Here is a 15,697-nt window from a genome sequence, read left to right on the forward strand (position 1 = left end):
TCAAATATATAAGGATGGTCAGATGATATTAGGGATGACACTTTACAGACGGTGGCAACTCTGTCTGATATTGGAGAATTAAGACCAAGGAAGAGTAAGTAAAGTGGGTTTGAATCCAACCCAGCTCAGGGGCTTAAAGCCACCTTCACCATTAAACCTGGTTTGTCTTTGAGATGTGCTGTTAGCTGAGTTTCCTTCTACACTTTGGAAGGAGGAGAGCTCATGCTCTCAGCATTCAGTACAGGGGAAAGAAGTATAAAAAACCCAAGTGAGATGTTGGAGATGGCTTTAGAGGTACGTGATTCTATTTCTGCTCAGTCATGTAAGTATTTGAAAGTATTGATTGAACACTTTCAAAACACCTGAAGGAACCAGGAGTGATGAATAATAAATAACCTACAAAAGCAAAACTTAGAGAATTGTAAAGCTCCAGATAATACTACTTAGGGAGGAGGATTCCATATCATCCAGTTGCATGTAACCTTGTTAACTCATATCTCCACCATAGGGGACCAAGGTGGCTGTAGTATTAACCTGCTCATCATGCTTTCCTAGCTCCCATTTTGGAGGATCATCTCCTCCTTCCTTTTGAGGCTAGAGCCCTATAAGCTCCAGCCACGAGGTGGTAAGGATGCCCAAGCTCAGCCCACCAAGGTCACAGACCACTCTGGACACAGGAATTGCCTCAAAAAGGGCTTGTGACTCAGACTAGGTAGGCCAACCAGAGCTTTCCTGGACTTCTCTCCAGGACCCAGTGAGAACAATGCTCTTCCCACCATTGTCTCTAAGCTGATGGATGAGAGTCTGGCATGGTGACATGGACGAACAGGACACTGGAATGGCCTGCTTAGAAGGAAGTCAGGCAGAGCTAAGAGCTGTGCTGGAGAGGGAAATAAACACAGCAGGTGTTGAGACAATCCACAGTTGTGGCTCTTGATTCTTTAGATTGCCTTGTTTAATCTAGTATACAAATCTAATGGGGGGAAAAATCTTCTAAAAACAAAAAAAATTGAAATATGCTTCCACTTCATTAAGCCACGTTGGTGAGATTTCGTCTCTCTTGTCTGGAGAGCAGGTGGCAGTGCTCTGACTGTGCAGTGGGCTTGAAAGACTTCTCCCAGGAGGGATGTGGAGCTGGAACACGGCAGCTTGCTCTCGGGAAGCACTTCCTGTGAATGCAAGTTCTCTTTGGTGACTTTTATGATGACTGCATCATAAATATATATCATAAAGGCCACCTGTGAAGGAAACACACAAAATTAGAGCCCATATAGTTAAAACAGAAGCCTGCCAATACATTTATGTAGCTGCAAAATAGGGACTTCTGAGAAGAGAGACAAAATTTGCAGCCACGTAAGCCAAGTACTGCCTTCCAGCCACTCAGCTTTTGCGATGCTCAGGAATTTTATGGACCAGCTGCTCTGCTGAGAGGCAGTGATATATGGGCAGGGGAGTCTCGAATAAATACGTTTCCTCCTTCTCCTCCTTGGGATCCGGGATCTGTAGCCCTTGCTTCTTCCAAGAATTGAACCCAGTAACGTTTGATGTTTATAAAAGATGAGTCAGCTATTTATTTAGTTACTTGAGCCATTTCTCATATGGAATCAGCATGTGACACATTTGTTTTCTAACAGAAACTACATATTTATTGTGTTCATGCTCAGATGTCACTCTTTGGAATCTTTCATATTCATCTCTTCTTTCTTTGCAGAGCAGGCCCCTAGAATCGAGTGCCTCAAATTTCTGCCTTGCCTTACAAAGCCCTCGGGGTTTGTCTCTTTTCCTATTATGTCTCCTACTCCTTCCCTGAGTGTTCAGCAAGGCTTTGTCCTCACTGGCCTTCATTTTCCTCCTTAAGGAAACCAACCTCTTAATGCTGAGGACCTTGTTGTTCACATTCCCTCTGCCTTGAATACACTTCTCCCAGCCTTTGCTCTCCTGGCTCACCACACATGTCTCAGCTCACATGTTATCTCCACAGAGCAGCTTGCACTGAACAGGTGATCCAACATCCTTTGCCCAGTAACTAACTCCATAGCATGTGGTCCGCTCCTTCTCTCCGTAACAACTTTGTCTGAAATTTGAACTCATTTCCAGCTTGTTCTCTCCTTCTCCCCACTTCTCTGATATAGAGGGGGAGGGGGAATGCAATATTGAAATTTGGAACTCCACATTAAGCTGGATGCTTCAATGTTCTCATTTAATCCTTACAGAGGCCTGAGCAGCCAACAGTACTAAAGCCCACCTTCTTTCCACATCTGGAGTCTGGCTTCACTTGTTGGCACCTGAATTTCTTCCTGGCTCTGGATACCATGAGAGGATCAGTTGATTTTGTGATTACAGTTGACTCTTGAATAACACAGGGATTAGGGGCACTGACCCCCATGCAATCGAAAATCCATGTATAACTTTTGACTCCATAAACACTAACTACTGTTCACTCTCAATTACACAGGGGATTGGTTGCAATATCCCCTATGGATACTAAAATCTGTGGAATGCAGGTCCCTTATACAGAATGGCATAGAACAATGCATGCAGTTGGCCCTTCACATCTGTGGATTCTCAACTGTGGATTAAAAATACGGGTTTGATCTGTGTTTGGTTGCATCAGCAGATGCAACACGTCTAAGTGGACCTGCACAGTTGAAAACCCTGTGTTCAAGGGTCAGTTGTATATGTGTGCTGCCTTCTTCCCCTTTAAGCATGGTTGTAGGACTGCTGAACCCTTTGAGCCTTGTAGAGGGCTTAGCACAAAAAGGGCCATGACTCAGACCAGGGGCCTTAGGGCCAAAGATGAGGGTAGGCAGAGGGGTTTCCTTGCTGAATCCCTTCCTCTTCCTGGTCTGGATACATGCTTTTGTGACCACAGAATTCCTTCTGAACAAATTTGTGTTTCCTCATGGCTTGAGAACATTTAGAAGTTCTTTGTTCACTTATTCTTTTGCAGGGGTTGAAAGAAACGTAAAGTCTTGTGTACTTAGTGATATGGAGTCTTAGATTCTCTCTCACCCTACCCACAATTTATGGAAATTGATAGTCAGGGACATGGTCCAAAATATACAAATGTGCTTTAAAGGGCAACATGCTGAAATGTTGGAAGCATCCTGTACTTGCCCCCTTAGGAGGCACAAATCCCTCCATGGTGCTTGAATCTGGCCCACCCTAATAGGCCAGGTGGCTTTTTGCAGCCCCACAAGGGTCTGTCTCTTTGGGGGTTGTGACCTCAGTGGAGGTGGAGAGGGGCTTGGGGGAAGGGGGCACGAGTTTTGATTTTTTTTGCTGCTGCTCTCTAAGGAATTCTTCTATATTTCACTTCAGTGTGTTCCCAGAACCCGTGACAGCCTGTATAATTGCTGGACCGACATAAATCTATAGCAACGATGGGTAGTTTTGCTGACGTGCTTGCTCCAGGCTGCAAGACTCGGCAGACCACGTCTGCATATCATATCACAATCTCAGGCCTCGATGGGACAGGGAAGGAAAGCTATTTATTGTGCCTCCAAGGTCATGATGTGAGATGGTGGGGGTTGGGGTAGGGGAGTCACAATACAAGGAGCATTATTTGGCAGAGAGAGAGGTCCCCGAATATCTGTGATTTAAAGATGCCAGTTAAAACCCTGACTGATCAGAAGTCTTTCCTCAGAGTTTGAAAGTTAAATAATTAAATGTGCTTAGGCTTTCAAAACAGATATTGAAAAAAATGAAAGACCTTATCAAATTACTTAAAGGAGTTTGAACTTTGTTTTTTAAATGCATTCGTTTGGCCTGTAGACATATGCTGAGCACCCACTGTGTGCCTAGTGCCGTGATAGGTGCTGGAGACACAAGAATATGATGAGGCAGGTGGGTTCCTGTGATCAGCCAAGAAGGAGCCATTATCCCAGTAATTCCAGTTCCCTCCTCTGAAGCCATGTGGAGAGCACCCTCTCTCCCTGTCGGTCCTGTCAATGGAGATGATTCTCTTTTCTTTTTCTCATTTTTGTTTTTCTTTCTGGTCTACATTTTTAAACTCTGTTTTCAATTTTTGATGATAATTTAAGAAACAAACTCAGGAATCCACTTGCTTTGTAATTAGAACATTACAGATAAAACACAAGCTCCATTAGACTTCCCCCACCCTAGATACCCACTGTGATAGATTTATAGTCTGGCTTTGCAGAGGATTTTTGCTGTACTTCCATTGTGTGTGGAAAATGACTACTGTTATTCTAACCCAAATGCAGCACATGCTATGCAGACATCATTGTGCAACTTGTGTCTTTTATTCCATAGTATATTTTTACATTAGTTCATGTTAATATCTGGAAATGAAATGGATTAATTTAAATTACTGAAAGCTATGCTTATTCATCCTCCTCCTTAGAACCTTGTATATTGGTGACGGCCTACTGACCCAGAAGAGTAAAAGTAATAGATAGAAAGAGTTTGGGTGTGTTGAGTGCTCAAGATTTGCCTGATGGTTCTAAGTCTCACATGGATTATCTCATTTAATCATGAGAGCTCCTCCATGGGCTAAGTACTGTTTTTATCATCATTTTATAAGAGGGAAGTTGAGGCATGGAGAAATAAGGTAATTTTCCAAAGGATACACAGCTAGACATTGATGTCAAGATTTGAAGCCAGGTAGTGCAATTCCAGAGCCAGAGATTTCTTGGTTCTTTTGAGCATCTGTGGTTTCTGGGACTGTAGATGCTGAATGCTACTAATGAAGCAGTGTGTGACAGGATGGTACAGGATCACTGAGGGGGCGGTGGGTGGTTTGCATGTTTGTCAACCCATTGATTCAGGGAACACCTGTTGAGCACCTTCAGCGTGCTGGGTTCTGTGTGAGTCCCCAGCAACACAGCAAAGAGACACAGCTGTGCCCCAGGAAGCTCCCAGTGAGCTAGGATAATGCTGTGACCACCTACAGAAGCCATGCATGATGTCTGCACCTGGTCGAGTGCAGATCTTGTCCCCTCTGGGGTTATGTATTTTGTTTTGTTTCATTTTCTTGCACATTAGTAGCATTTGTTAAACTGCATTTTTAGTGTGGGTCCATCGGCACATTTGGAGGAGTCTAGCCTTTCTGTGGTGGCATTAATGCCTTCTGCGTTCCTTCTGTCCGGCAGCATGTCCTGGACCCTGGCGTTTTATCCCCAGTTGTTGCCCAGTCACAATATGACAGATTTGCTATTCATCCAGCTCAATCATAATTAGCATAATTGCCTCTGGTGCCCACCCAGATGTGGTGGGTAGTGTCCTCCACTGATTACAAAGATTGCTTGCCAGGCATTTCGGAAAACTGCTCTTACTTCCTGTCCTCATATCACTTCTGTGGGTTGCTGTTTCTGCTCTTGTGTTGAAAAACAAAGTAAGGAAATGTTCAGTGTGTCTTGTATAATGATGAAGGATAATCAGTGCCTGTGATTTTTTTCTTTGACAATCAGGAGAACTTTTAAGGACAGAAGGAAGTCTAAACCACTTGGCTTTGAATTCAAGGATGCATTAATTGTCCTGAAGGCTTAGATGAAGGGAGTGTGTTTATTCTTCTCTCTTTACTTGGACCTAGAATAATCTTTTAGTTTAGGAGTGAAAAGGTTTAATGGGTCATTTAAAAATTTTTTTTTTTTTGCTATCAACAATGAAGTGGAGCTTATAGGAAATGTTGGCCAGATTATCTATCTATCTATCTATCTATCTATCTATCTATCTATCTATCTATCTTCTTATCTATTTTGGGAACTCTTAGGTAAATTAAATTATGACTTTCTACTGTTTAGTTTGTTGAACCAAAAACTATCAAGCTCTCTTTCATTGCTTAAAGACCACATTTTTATTTTGTTTTATTGTTGGTTAATCCTTACCTGAGAATATTTTTTCCATTGATTTTTAGAAAGAGTGAAAGGGAGGGGGAGAGAGAGAGAAAGAGAAACATTGATGTGAGAGAGACACATCAATTGGTTGCCTCCTTCATATAGCCTGACCAGGGCCTGGGATCAAGCCTGCAACCTAGGTATGTGCCCTTGGCGCAATTGAACCTAAGACCTTTCAGTCTGCAGGCCAACACTCTATCTACTGGGCCTAACCAGCTAGGGCAAAGACCACATTTTTAAGAGACACATTGTCCTTCTAAGTAACTTCTTTCTCATTTTGCTATACATATAAGGGGGAAATGAAAAAAATACATATATTTAAAAGAAGAAAGCATATTTTTTCTCTTGGGATAGAACCCACTTGTACTTTGAGGAGGTTTAAATTTCAGACTGACCTAATGCCTTTTGAGGTTCAAGTTTAGATTGCTCTTAGCAAAAAAAAAAAAAAAAAAAAAAGGCACCTTCCTAGTTCAAAGAGGTGGGACATTTAAAGACTTTTAAAATACTCAGAAGGCTTCTTGGATATTAAATAGCTCTCAGAGAAAGCATTTGATGAATGAAGGACACAGGAATTAGAAAAATATGGGCCAGTTTTTCTTTATATATAATCATATTTAAAAGCGGAAGAAAAAGTTCTTAGGTCTAGAGAATTGGGACTTAAATCAGTGGCTCTTGGAAAATTTTGGTTGTTGCCAAACACAGAAAATGGACCAGTTCAGTCTGAGCTTTATAGAAGTGAAAACTCCTTTAGATGACAAATGAAATTAGCATGTAAAATGTAGGAACATGCCATCTTGGTAATAGTTCTTATAATTGGAATTGAATTGTCTGCCAGCTGCTGTCAATAATATTTACTGGGTTTCTACGGCTATCATTCCAGATAACTGAAATGGAAAATAAGGTTGAGAGAGATGAGATAAGACATCAAGGAATTCTCTAAACTTTCCTAAGAGCACTCATTTCCTGAATTAGCTGGTTTTGGATTTTGGAGTTTAATGTTGTCTGAGGTTAGCTCTGCCTTTCGACTAAAGGTATTCGATTACAGTTGTGGAGAACAGAGGGCTCTGAGGCTGCACAGCCGGCTCACAGTGGGCACTCTCTATAGGAGCAACAACAGCGAGGGCCCGGGAAACACCTTGCTCATGCATGTCACAGGCATTTTGTCCAGGTCATTTGCCATTAGGGTCTTCATGTAAATTGACATGTGCTGAGTGGGCGAGGGGTGCCTGAATGAATGACAGCAGGATCTGCCTCGTCCATGTGGAAGACACAGAATTCCAGGCTGGAGGGAGTGACGTGGGCCATCAGTCAGTCAGTGCCTGCCCGTTCTTACCTTAAATTCCAGTTTAAGGGAAGGGCCACCACTGGGAAGGGCCAGGTGATGGCATGGATGACATCCGGCCTGACCGGGCCTCCTGCTAGCTCTCAGGCACCATGGATATGTGACTGGTTCACTTCATTGTCATTTCTGCAGTACCAAGTGACCCAATCAGCAGAAACTTGAGCACATGTAAATGGTTTCATCCTCTACACACCCCATCTTAGCTTTGACCTGAGCATGGACCACGGATGGTTTACATTTCAGTAAACTTAGTGTGAAATGGGGGGGAATATAACTAGCACAATTGTGATGTCATTGTCATTTGGGCTTAAGGATGAGGCTAACGTAGGCAGTAAGAAGAAAATGTGACTTTATTAAAAAAAAAACACAAAGACTGCAGGTGTGTTCAGCCAATCTAAGTATGACGTTGTGACTCAATGATAGAAGTTTGCACGCACGCCTTGGCGTACTCACTCATATGTGGGTATTTTCACTTTTTAAGGCTTGGGTGTTGTAAAATGATATTGCCAGTATGGAATGTGTACTCCTTACTAACCCTTCACAAATCCTCTTTAATGACAGTGACTTGTTGGAGTGGCAGAGGAGGCTATGGCACCCAGAAGCTCCTGTTCTGGGTACTCAGTTCACTTTAAATAGATATTTCTAGGGAGTTCATAGTCTCTATTGGAGGTGCTCTTGGACCCTACCCTCCCGCCACTGGGATGAGAGCTTTGCAAATTTCAGAAACGTGGTCAGCCATAGTAGAAATATATTACTTTATTTTTCAAGAACTAATTAAAGGTATCCTTCCAGAATGGAATAGAATTTAGTCACTGTTTTTTGGGAACCCAAAGTTGGTTATGAGTCTGAAATCATGTGATGGCTGGTGATCAGGGAAAGAAACAGCCAATCCCTGGCTGTTTTAAGTTTTATTTAAATGTTAGGAAGAATATCCTAAATGGAATATACCTGGAAGGTACTTGCAATGTTTGATGGCAATGGGGCAGGGTTTTCTAAGTCATTATTCTAGACCCCACTTCCCTGAGTAATTTTTTCCATCCTAAACATGGGTGATTTTCAAGGGTTTGCAGTTCATTCATAAACCAATTTTTTGGCTTAATCTAATGGCACAGAAAGGTTTCAGCCTGGAAGCAAGAAATGTTTTGGGGTATTTTAAAAATAATGTTTAAAACATAAATCTCTTCGGTTGCTCCAAGTTAAAAATGATGAAATAAAAAGAAGAAAAAGGAAAGAAGTTAATGGTCTGAAACCTAGGCTTGGTATGTGTTTATACTCAGAACAGAACAGTGCGCTGGCTTTGGCAGTTGGGAAATATTAATGTTCTGCACTGTGGTATGGGAATTTGGAAAAGAGGTTTAAAGAAAAGGCTCATATGACAAATTTTTAATAAGAAAGAGGCTGCTGCCTGTGTATAAGAAATCCTGCTTGTCTCTCCTGGGTGGGACAACCTTTATATGATGGCCATTCAGGGGTCACTCCACCGCTGCTGGTATCATGGCATGTGGCTGCCCTCCCTGAGCTGCGACCACCTGGTGGCCACTAAGCTGACGTGTGACTCATCTCACTTTGCCTTCACAATAACCCTTTGAATGAGGGACAGTTCTTTTCACCATTTTAGAGATGAGAAAACAGGTTTGGAGAGGGGAAAGGAACTGGCCCGAGGTCACTCAGTTGGTGAGTAGCAAAGCTGGGACTTGAACCAGGTCTTTGTCTGTATTCTAACCATTATGTGATAGGACACAGGAATCAACACACTCAGAAACAAAGCACCTTGGAGGCAGTGGTTCCGAAACCCTTTGTGTTTTGTTTCATGGATTTGATTGATGAAAGGTACTTAAAAGTATGTCAGACACTTAGAAAAGTGCCTGGCCCCTGAGGAAATACTTTAGAATACATGGTAGCTGCTGTGTTGTTGTTGTTTAGTAATAATAACATTAGTATTGATCCGATTTTGGCCTGGGGAACAGACAAATAAAAGCTTTTGTCAGCTTGTTATACCAGCACCAGCAGCAGTTGGTCTGAGTTTGAGGCTGGACAAAGTCATATGTGGACAGCATTTCATTCAGTCCTGGTGATGCTTAAGCTTAAAAGTGGTTTGGAAATTGCCTTATTGTCCCTGCATTTAGCATCCTCCTCAGGTGCCCTGCAGATTTACTGGTTGAAGCAGCCTTTAGCAAAATTACCTATGTGCTGAATTTGCAAATATGAATGAGAAAAAGTCTCTTTTCTCTGCTTTTCTTAGCCTCCACTTTGGATTATTTTGTTTTTGTGTTGTTATCGTGCAAACCTTACTTTATTTAAATCTAAGATATAAAAATACTATGTAATGAGTGTTATAGTAATTAATTGGCCTAGTCCAGCCATGAGCTTGGCGCCTTTCTTGAGTTGACCACATAAGTCGCTTTTCCGCATTGCCACCACTTAACAAGATGTTGACAGTCCTCATTCCTCAAACATGGCTTTGCCAGCATCCACAGGAGGCACATGTCAGCTGCCAACCATGTCAGCCTTCTATTCCTGCATGACAACTGACCAGAAACTCAGCGGCTTAAAACAACTTCCATTTATTACCTCACAGTCCTAGCGCTCAGCGGCCCAGGAGGGCTGCATCTGGTGAGATCTGCTCTCAGTGTTTGGCATCTGGACAGGCCAAAATCCAGGTGCTGTCCTGGTTGGGCCTCGATCTGGAGGCTCAGGGAAGGACACTCTTCCATGCTCAGTCAGGCTGCCAGCGGGAATCTGATCCTCACAGGCATGGACTGAGGTCTCTGTTTCCTTGGCTCTCAGTGGAGGATGTCTCTCATCTTAAGGCTGCTGCCCTCAATGCTTCATGTCGCTCCTTCCTCTTCAAAGGCAGCAACAGTGCATGGGGCCTCTAGAGCTTCCCATCTCCCTGGCTTTCCCTTCTGTCTCCAGTCAGAGGAAGTTTTCTGCTTTGGGAGATGATTTAGTTTCATGTATTGTTTTTGTATAAAATCAGGAACAGCAAGCTACCAAGAAACCCTGGAGAAAAGCAGGGGGGCTGCATCTGATTTGCATTTTGTGAAGTAACTATTTGTAAACCACAGCTGGTGGTAATAGCTCCACAGTGGATGGGACCTGAGAGATGGGGCTCCAAGTCTTGGTTCTGGGACCATGTGTCTGGAGAGCCTGAGCACATTTTCTGGGACTTGATTTCGCCATCTGTAGAATGAGATAGCTTGGCTTTTAGGGTCAGCTTGTTTTCTTTGTCTCTCTTCCCCTCGACTCTCCCACTCTTATTCTGTCTTCCCTGGAAGATCTCTGTAAATCAACTGTCCTCCTCTTCCCCACTGGGCCTGGATGCAGTCCTAGAATCCTTTTGATGCGGCCCTCTAGACAGTCACCAGCAATCCACTGGAGTTGGCCTTGGAGCTGAAACCCTTGTGTCATCCCAGCACTTGGAGGTCTCATGTCATCCTGAAATGCGGTGATTCTCTGAAATGAGGAAATATCAGCTCCCTTGGTCAAACTGCAGCCAGTCAGAGAAGAGCCAGTTGGCTTTTGCTTTGCTTGTCATACAGACATCTGGGGAGCAGGTTCAGTTTCCAAGCCACAAAATTGAGGTGTGCAGAAAAAATCACTTTCTTTCTCTCTAATTGAACTTCATTTCTAGTTTAAGTCCCTGTTCTGCCAAGTTGTTGAAATGCAATCCCAGTCAAGTCATGGTACTCCCTCTGGCTCTCCTTGGGGTTGTTCCAAGTTCCACGGGCCCTGTGGAGCCCAGGCCTGGGGTAGCGGGGCTGCTGGTCCTTTGCTGTCACCTGTCTGTGATGGCATCTGTGGAGACATCCTGGCTCCCAGTTGTTGGTTTTGTCCAGCAGAGGATACGTTAATGAATTAACCCCCAGAATTCAGTAACTTAAGTCATTTTCTTGCTCAAAGTCCTCCATGACTTGGGCAGTTACCCAGGGCATCCTTCACCCATGCATTGATCAAGGAACTAGCTGTTGCTGTCTTGTTTCAGCACATGGCCTCTAGTTTCTCAGGAGAGAAGACTGAGCTGGAAGGTCACTGGGTAACTCTTAAATGTGTTGGTCTGGATGTGACCAATTCCTTCCCATATGTACTGGCCAAAGCTGGGTACAGGGACCCACCCATCCAGAGGGAGAGGTGTGTGTGTGTGTGTGTGTGTGTGTGTGTGTGTGTGTGTGTGTGTGTGTGTGTGTGTGTGAGAGAGAGAGAGAGAGAGAGAGAGGGAGATGGACATCAGGTGGGCATTGCCAGTAGCTACCACAATTGTTGGCTCATTTTTAGTTGATTCCACATTTCCCCATCCTCCATGTAGTTCTTGAGCAGGTTGCCAGCTCTGTGCTCTGCTCACGCTGCTTTCAGCCAGTGATGGAGGCTTTCTGTTCTTCCTCCACCTGTTGGGCTTGGGCAAATGCTGGGCCTGTCTGTGCTCGTTAGCACACCTGGACCACACATGTATATCTTTTGCCCACTTTCTTGACAGCAGGGGCATGCAGTATTTACACCGAGCTGATATTTGTGGCCATTCATTCTCCGAGGATCAGTGTATGCTTGGAAAATCAGACAGATGCTGGTGATTTTGACACCACTGCATGTGATTGAGACCCACTCAGAATCAGCCTTTATGCTGGAGATCTGTGGTTATTTGAACATATCTTACTAGGGATTTCGTGACTGGTGTACCAGCAATACCTGGCAGTGAGATCCCTGTAGGGGTGGCGGTAAAGATGGTCACAGAGATTAGGAAGGTTTCTGGTATTTCTCAAATTATGTATGATTTGACATCAAAGCCCCCAGAACTGAGTGGGAAAAATAACTTTCTTGTTCTTTTTAAAGAAAACAGTACTGGTTATAGAAGCCCCGTGGAATCCTGCTGGCTCCTACACTGCGGTGGGAATAGGAGGTGCAGGTTCCCTTGTTTTCAGGTTCCTTAAGCTTATCTCTTGTTCCCATCATCCCTGTCTGACTTGGCCAGTACCGGATGGTGAGGACTCAGGGCTCCTTGCCAGGGACACTGCTTGTCCTCCCCTGAAAGCTTACCAGCATTTCCAGTCTGGGCCCTGGTGAGCAGGTGAGTGGGCAGAAGTGGCTCTGACTGCCTCTGACTCCATCCTTCCCAGGCTTAGTTTATCCTGAGTTCTAAGTCCCAGAAAGTTCCAAGCCAAGCATTGGACTTGCTCGTTGTGGGTCCTGCTGTGATTCAGCCTCTCCTGATTAGCACATGAAAGTATTACTCTGCTTCATCACCTCACATTTTCAGTCATTATCCTGTCGTGGTCATTGTAAACATGTCTGAAGAAGGGAAAGCAGATTTTTGTGGTTCCATATGCCCACACAAGGACATCTTTTGGTGAGGAAAACTGGAATTTGTGAAGGTCTTAGGTTTCTTTCCTCTCATCCAGCTGTGCTTATTGGCTGGAAAGAACGGTTGGCTCTGTCTCGTTACTCTTGGCTGCTGGGCTCTTCTTCCTTTCTCAACTGTTCATAAGTTGAAAAAGGGAGGTTTCTCTACCTCTCTCTGTCTCTCTGTCTCTCACTCTCATGCCCTCCTCCACCCTCTGATCCCATTCCAGCTTCTCTGATTGATATCCCAATGCTTTCTTTGACCTAACAAATATCCAGATGAATTAAATCATTCACGGTGCCTTATCTGTTCCTTTGTCCTTCTGTCATTTAGTCTATTGGAAGCGACCTTCTCTTATGAAATCTAAATCTTTCCCATTTTAAAAAATCATCTTGTATAAAGTATAAAAATCTGGAAAACAAATATGTATTTTTATATTCATAGAATCATTTCTATCTAATTAGAACCATCCAGGAAATATAGAAAGTATAAGGCAGAAAAGTATAAAAACCCATAACTTTAACACCTGACTATAACCATTTCTATTTATTTTCTTTTGACCTTATTTTTTTTTTCTTTTTAAAAATCCTCTGATGAATTTGTCTGTGTGTTATCTTTGTTTTTTGAGGCCAACTTCAAACACAAGAATCCTCAGACACTTTCCTGTATAGTCACTCCTGACTAAAAGACACGACCTAGCATCCTTAGAATGTTGGTTCCCCTGCTCTTCATTGTATACTCTGGGTCATCATATTAACAGATCATCAAAAACAGTGATTTACAACAACAAATGGTCACCACCTCAGAGTCTCTGTGGGTCAGGGATGTGAGCACAGCTTAACTGGGTCCTCTGCCCCAGGATCTGCTACAGGCTACAATTGAAGTATCAGCTGGGCTGCAATCTCATCTGAAGGCTTGCCTGGGATAGGTCTGCTCCCAGATCACTGGCATGCTTGTTGGATGGAGGATCTCAGTTCCTCACTGGCTGTTGGCCGGAGGCTTTCTTTAGGTGTTCACCACGTGAGCCTCTCTGTAGAGCAGCTCATTACATGGCAGCTGGCCTCCCTCATAGTGAGCACGTGAAAGAGCCAGGGAGGCAGGCAAGAGAAGAGCCAGATTCTTTTATAATCTAATTTGGGAAGTGGCACCACATTACTTTTGTCATATTCTATTCATTAGAAAGAAGTCACCAGTTCCAGCCACACTCAGGGGAAGGGGGTTACACAAAAGCACCAATCCCAGGAAGCAGGATGGACCATTGGAGGCCATCCCAGAAGCTGCCTACACAGACAGGCTTATTTATGAGCCTGCTGTCTCTCTTGCACTGGACTGTGTTTCATCTTGAGCAGAACCCTGCTCGATCATCTTCATAGCTCTTCTCTCCACAGCTTAGTCAGATAATGCATCGTGCACCTGAGGCACGCACTTGGAAACCTGTCTTGCTGTGACCATTTAGGCTTTCATAGCATGTGACCTCTGCCCCACCCCACCTCTGTGCCTTTGCTGGATAATTCTTCTCAGTCCTTCCAGTCTCAGCTGATGGGCCATCTACCAGGGAGGCAGTGCTTAACCTCTTTTATTCCATCAACCACTTTGACAGTCCTAATACTTACTCTTTCTTAGAAAAAAATACTTTCAAGTGCATAACATGAAATGCATGGAATGATAGGGAGACCCAATTATAATGAAATACAGTTATCAAAATAACCCTCCATATGTATAATGCATGTGCTTATTTATTAACACCTTAAATATCAAGATCCAGTATCAGGTTTAATTTCAAAATAGTGATGAAAGTAAATGCCATTTTGAGATATGGACAACAACTTAACTGTGGTAGGAAAATATCTGATTTCTATTAGTGATAAAGTTAGCTTCTTCTAATGTAACTTTTATTCATTATTCAAAAATCAAGTGAGATAGCAGTGAAAATCCAGATATGATTCTTTTTGGACATTTTGAATGCTGATTGAGAACCCCACCTGCAGAAATGGGTTAGCTGCCTCCCCATACCCCTCATCTTCATTTCTTCCCACATGCTCTACCTCGCACCGCCCCCAGGTTAAGGAGTCCTTGCCTGACCTCTTGATGGAGAGTGGAAGGGGCAGCAGGGTTTCCACTGGAAATATGAGGATGACCTGAGAGAAAAGCAAGAGCAGTTTGATAAGAAAATGAAAGAAGATGTGATGGATAAGGTTGTCTGTGTTGATTGCGTGGCTGGGAGTTTTGTGTTCTGCAGCCGGGAATGGAGAGACCGGGGTCAGGTGAGAGGTAGAAATAAGACTACAGGGTGTGTGGGAGAGAGAAAATGCGAGAGCTGGGGAAGGGGGGTATGGAAGATATTTTTCTGTGTTTATCTATGAGACTGAGGTAAAAATTCAAATCTTGTGTTTTCTAGCTGTCAACTGTTGTGTCTTTAAACCTGTCTCTCTGCTAGAGCTGATCATGGAGTAGGTGTCCTGGCCTGGTTGCTCACTCATGACCATGTACTGTGATTATGTGTGTAGACCAGGATTGACGTACCAAGGCTCTCGGGCCAAGTCAGGCTGCCCACCTGTTTTTTTTACAACTCCAGTTTCAAGTTCCGGGCATCATGCTTTTCCAGATGTTATAGTCCTTAGGCTCTGCCCCATGGCTTGGAGGAAGTGCTTAGAGACAAAGGCCCATGGGTCTCCCTGAGAAATGTCCTGCACCGTTCCCTTCTGTCCTTCAGATCAAAACCAGCCTGCAGGAGTATGCCACTGCCATTTAAAACTTCTGCACTCTTCTTGCTTCTTTAAACCAGGGGAGTATCAGCAGCCCAGCTACAGAGCCAACAGAGTCAAATCAGCATTCTTCAGTGTACATGGATCCTGTAAAGATATCTAATTCGCTGTTCTAAATGAACTTATTTCCTACTCCCCAAAGCTTTGCTCCTCCCATGCGAGGCTCCAGCGATGAAGAGATTGGCTATGTCACTTTGATGACTCATTTAATTTCCAGTTACACGAGGGGAATGCACAAGTGCAAGGTAAGGGTGAGATGCAGATTCTGACTCAGGAATTGAAACATCACAAGCAATTTCAACAGCACCTCTAGGCCATGGCTACGGGCAGCTAGTTATGACCTTGGCTGAGGTTGGACCAAACAGCATGGCCCAACTATGATGCATATCTAAGTAGA

The 15,697-nt window shown here is 43.7% G+C and overlaps 1 protein-coding gene across 1 annotated transcript in view; it reads left to right on the plus strand.

Moving 5' to 3' along the window:
• CACNA2D3 (calcium voltage-gated channel auxiliary subunit alpha2delta 3) overlaps window positions 1-15,697 on the plus strand; it is an 827,325-nt gene that overhangs the window by 120,652 nt on the left and 690,976 nt on the right. The window lies entirely within an intron of this gene.

Source organism: Eptesicus fuscus, chromosome 18 (assembly GCF_027574615.1).
Source record: "Eptesicus fuscus isolate TK198812 chromosome 18, DD_ASM_mEF_20220401, whole genome shotgun sequence".
Lineage (NCBI taxonomy): Eukaryota > Metazoa > Chordata > Mammalia > Chiroptera > Vespertilionidae > Eptesicus > Eptesicus fuscus.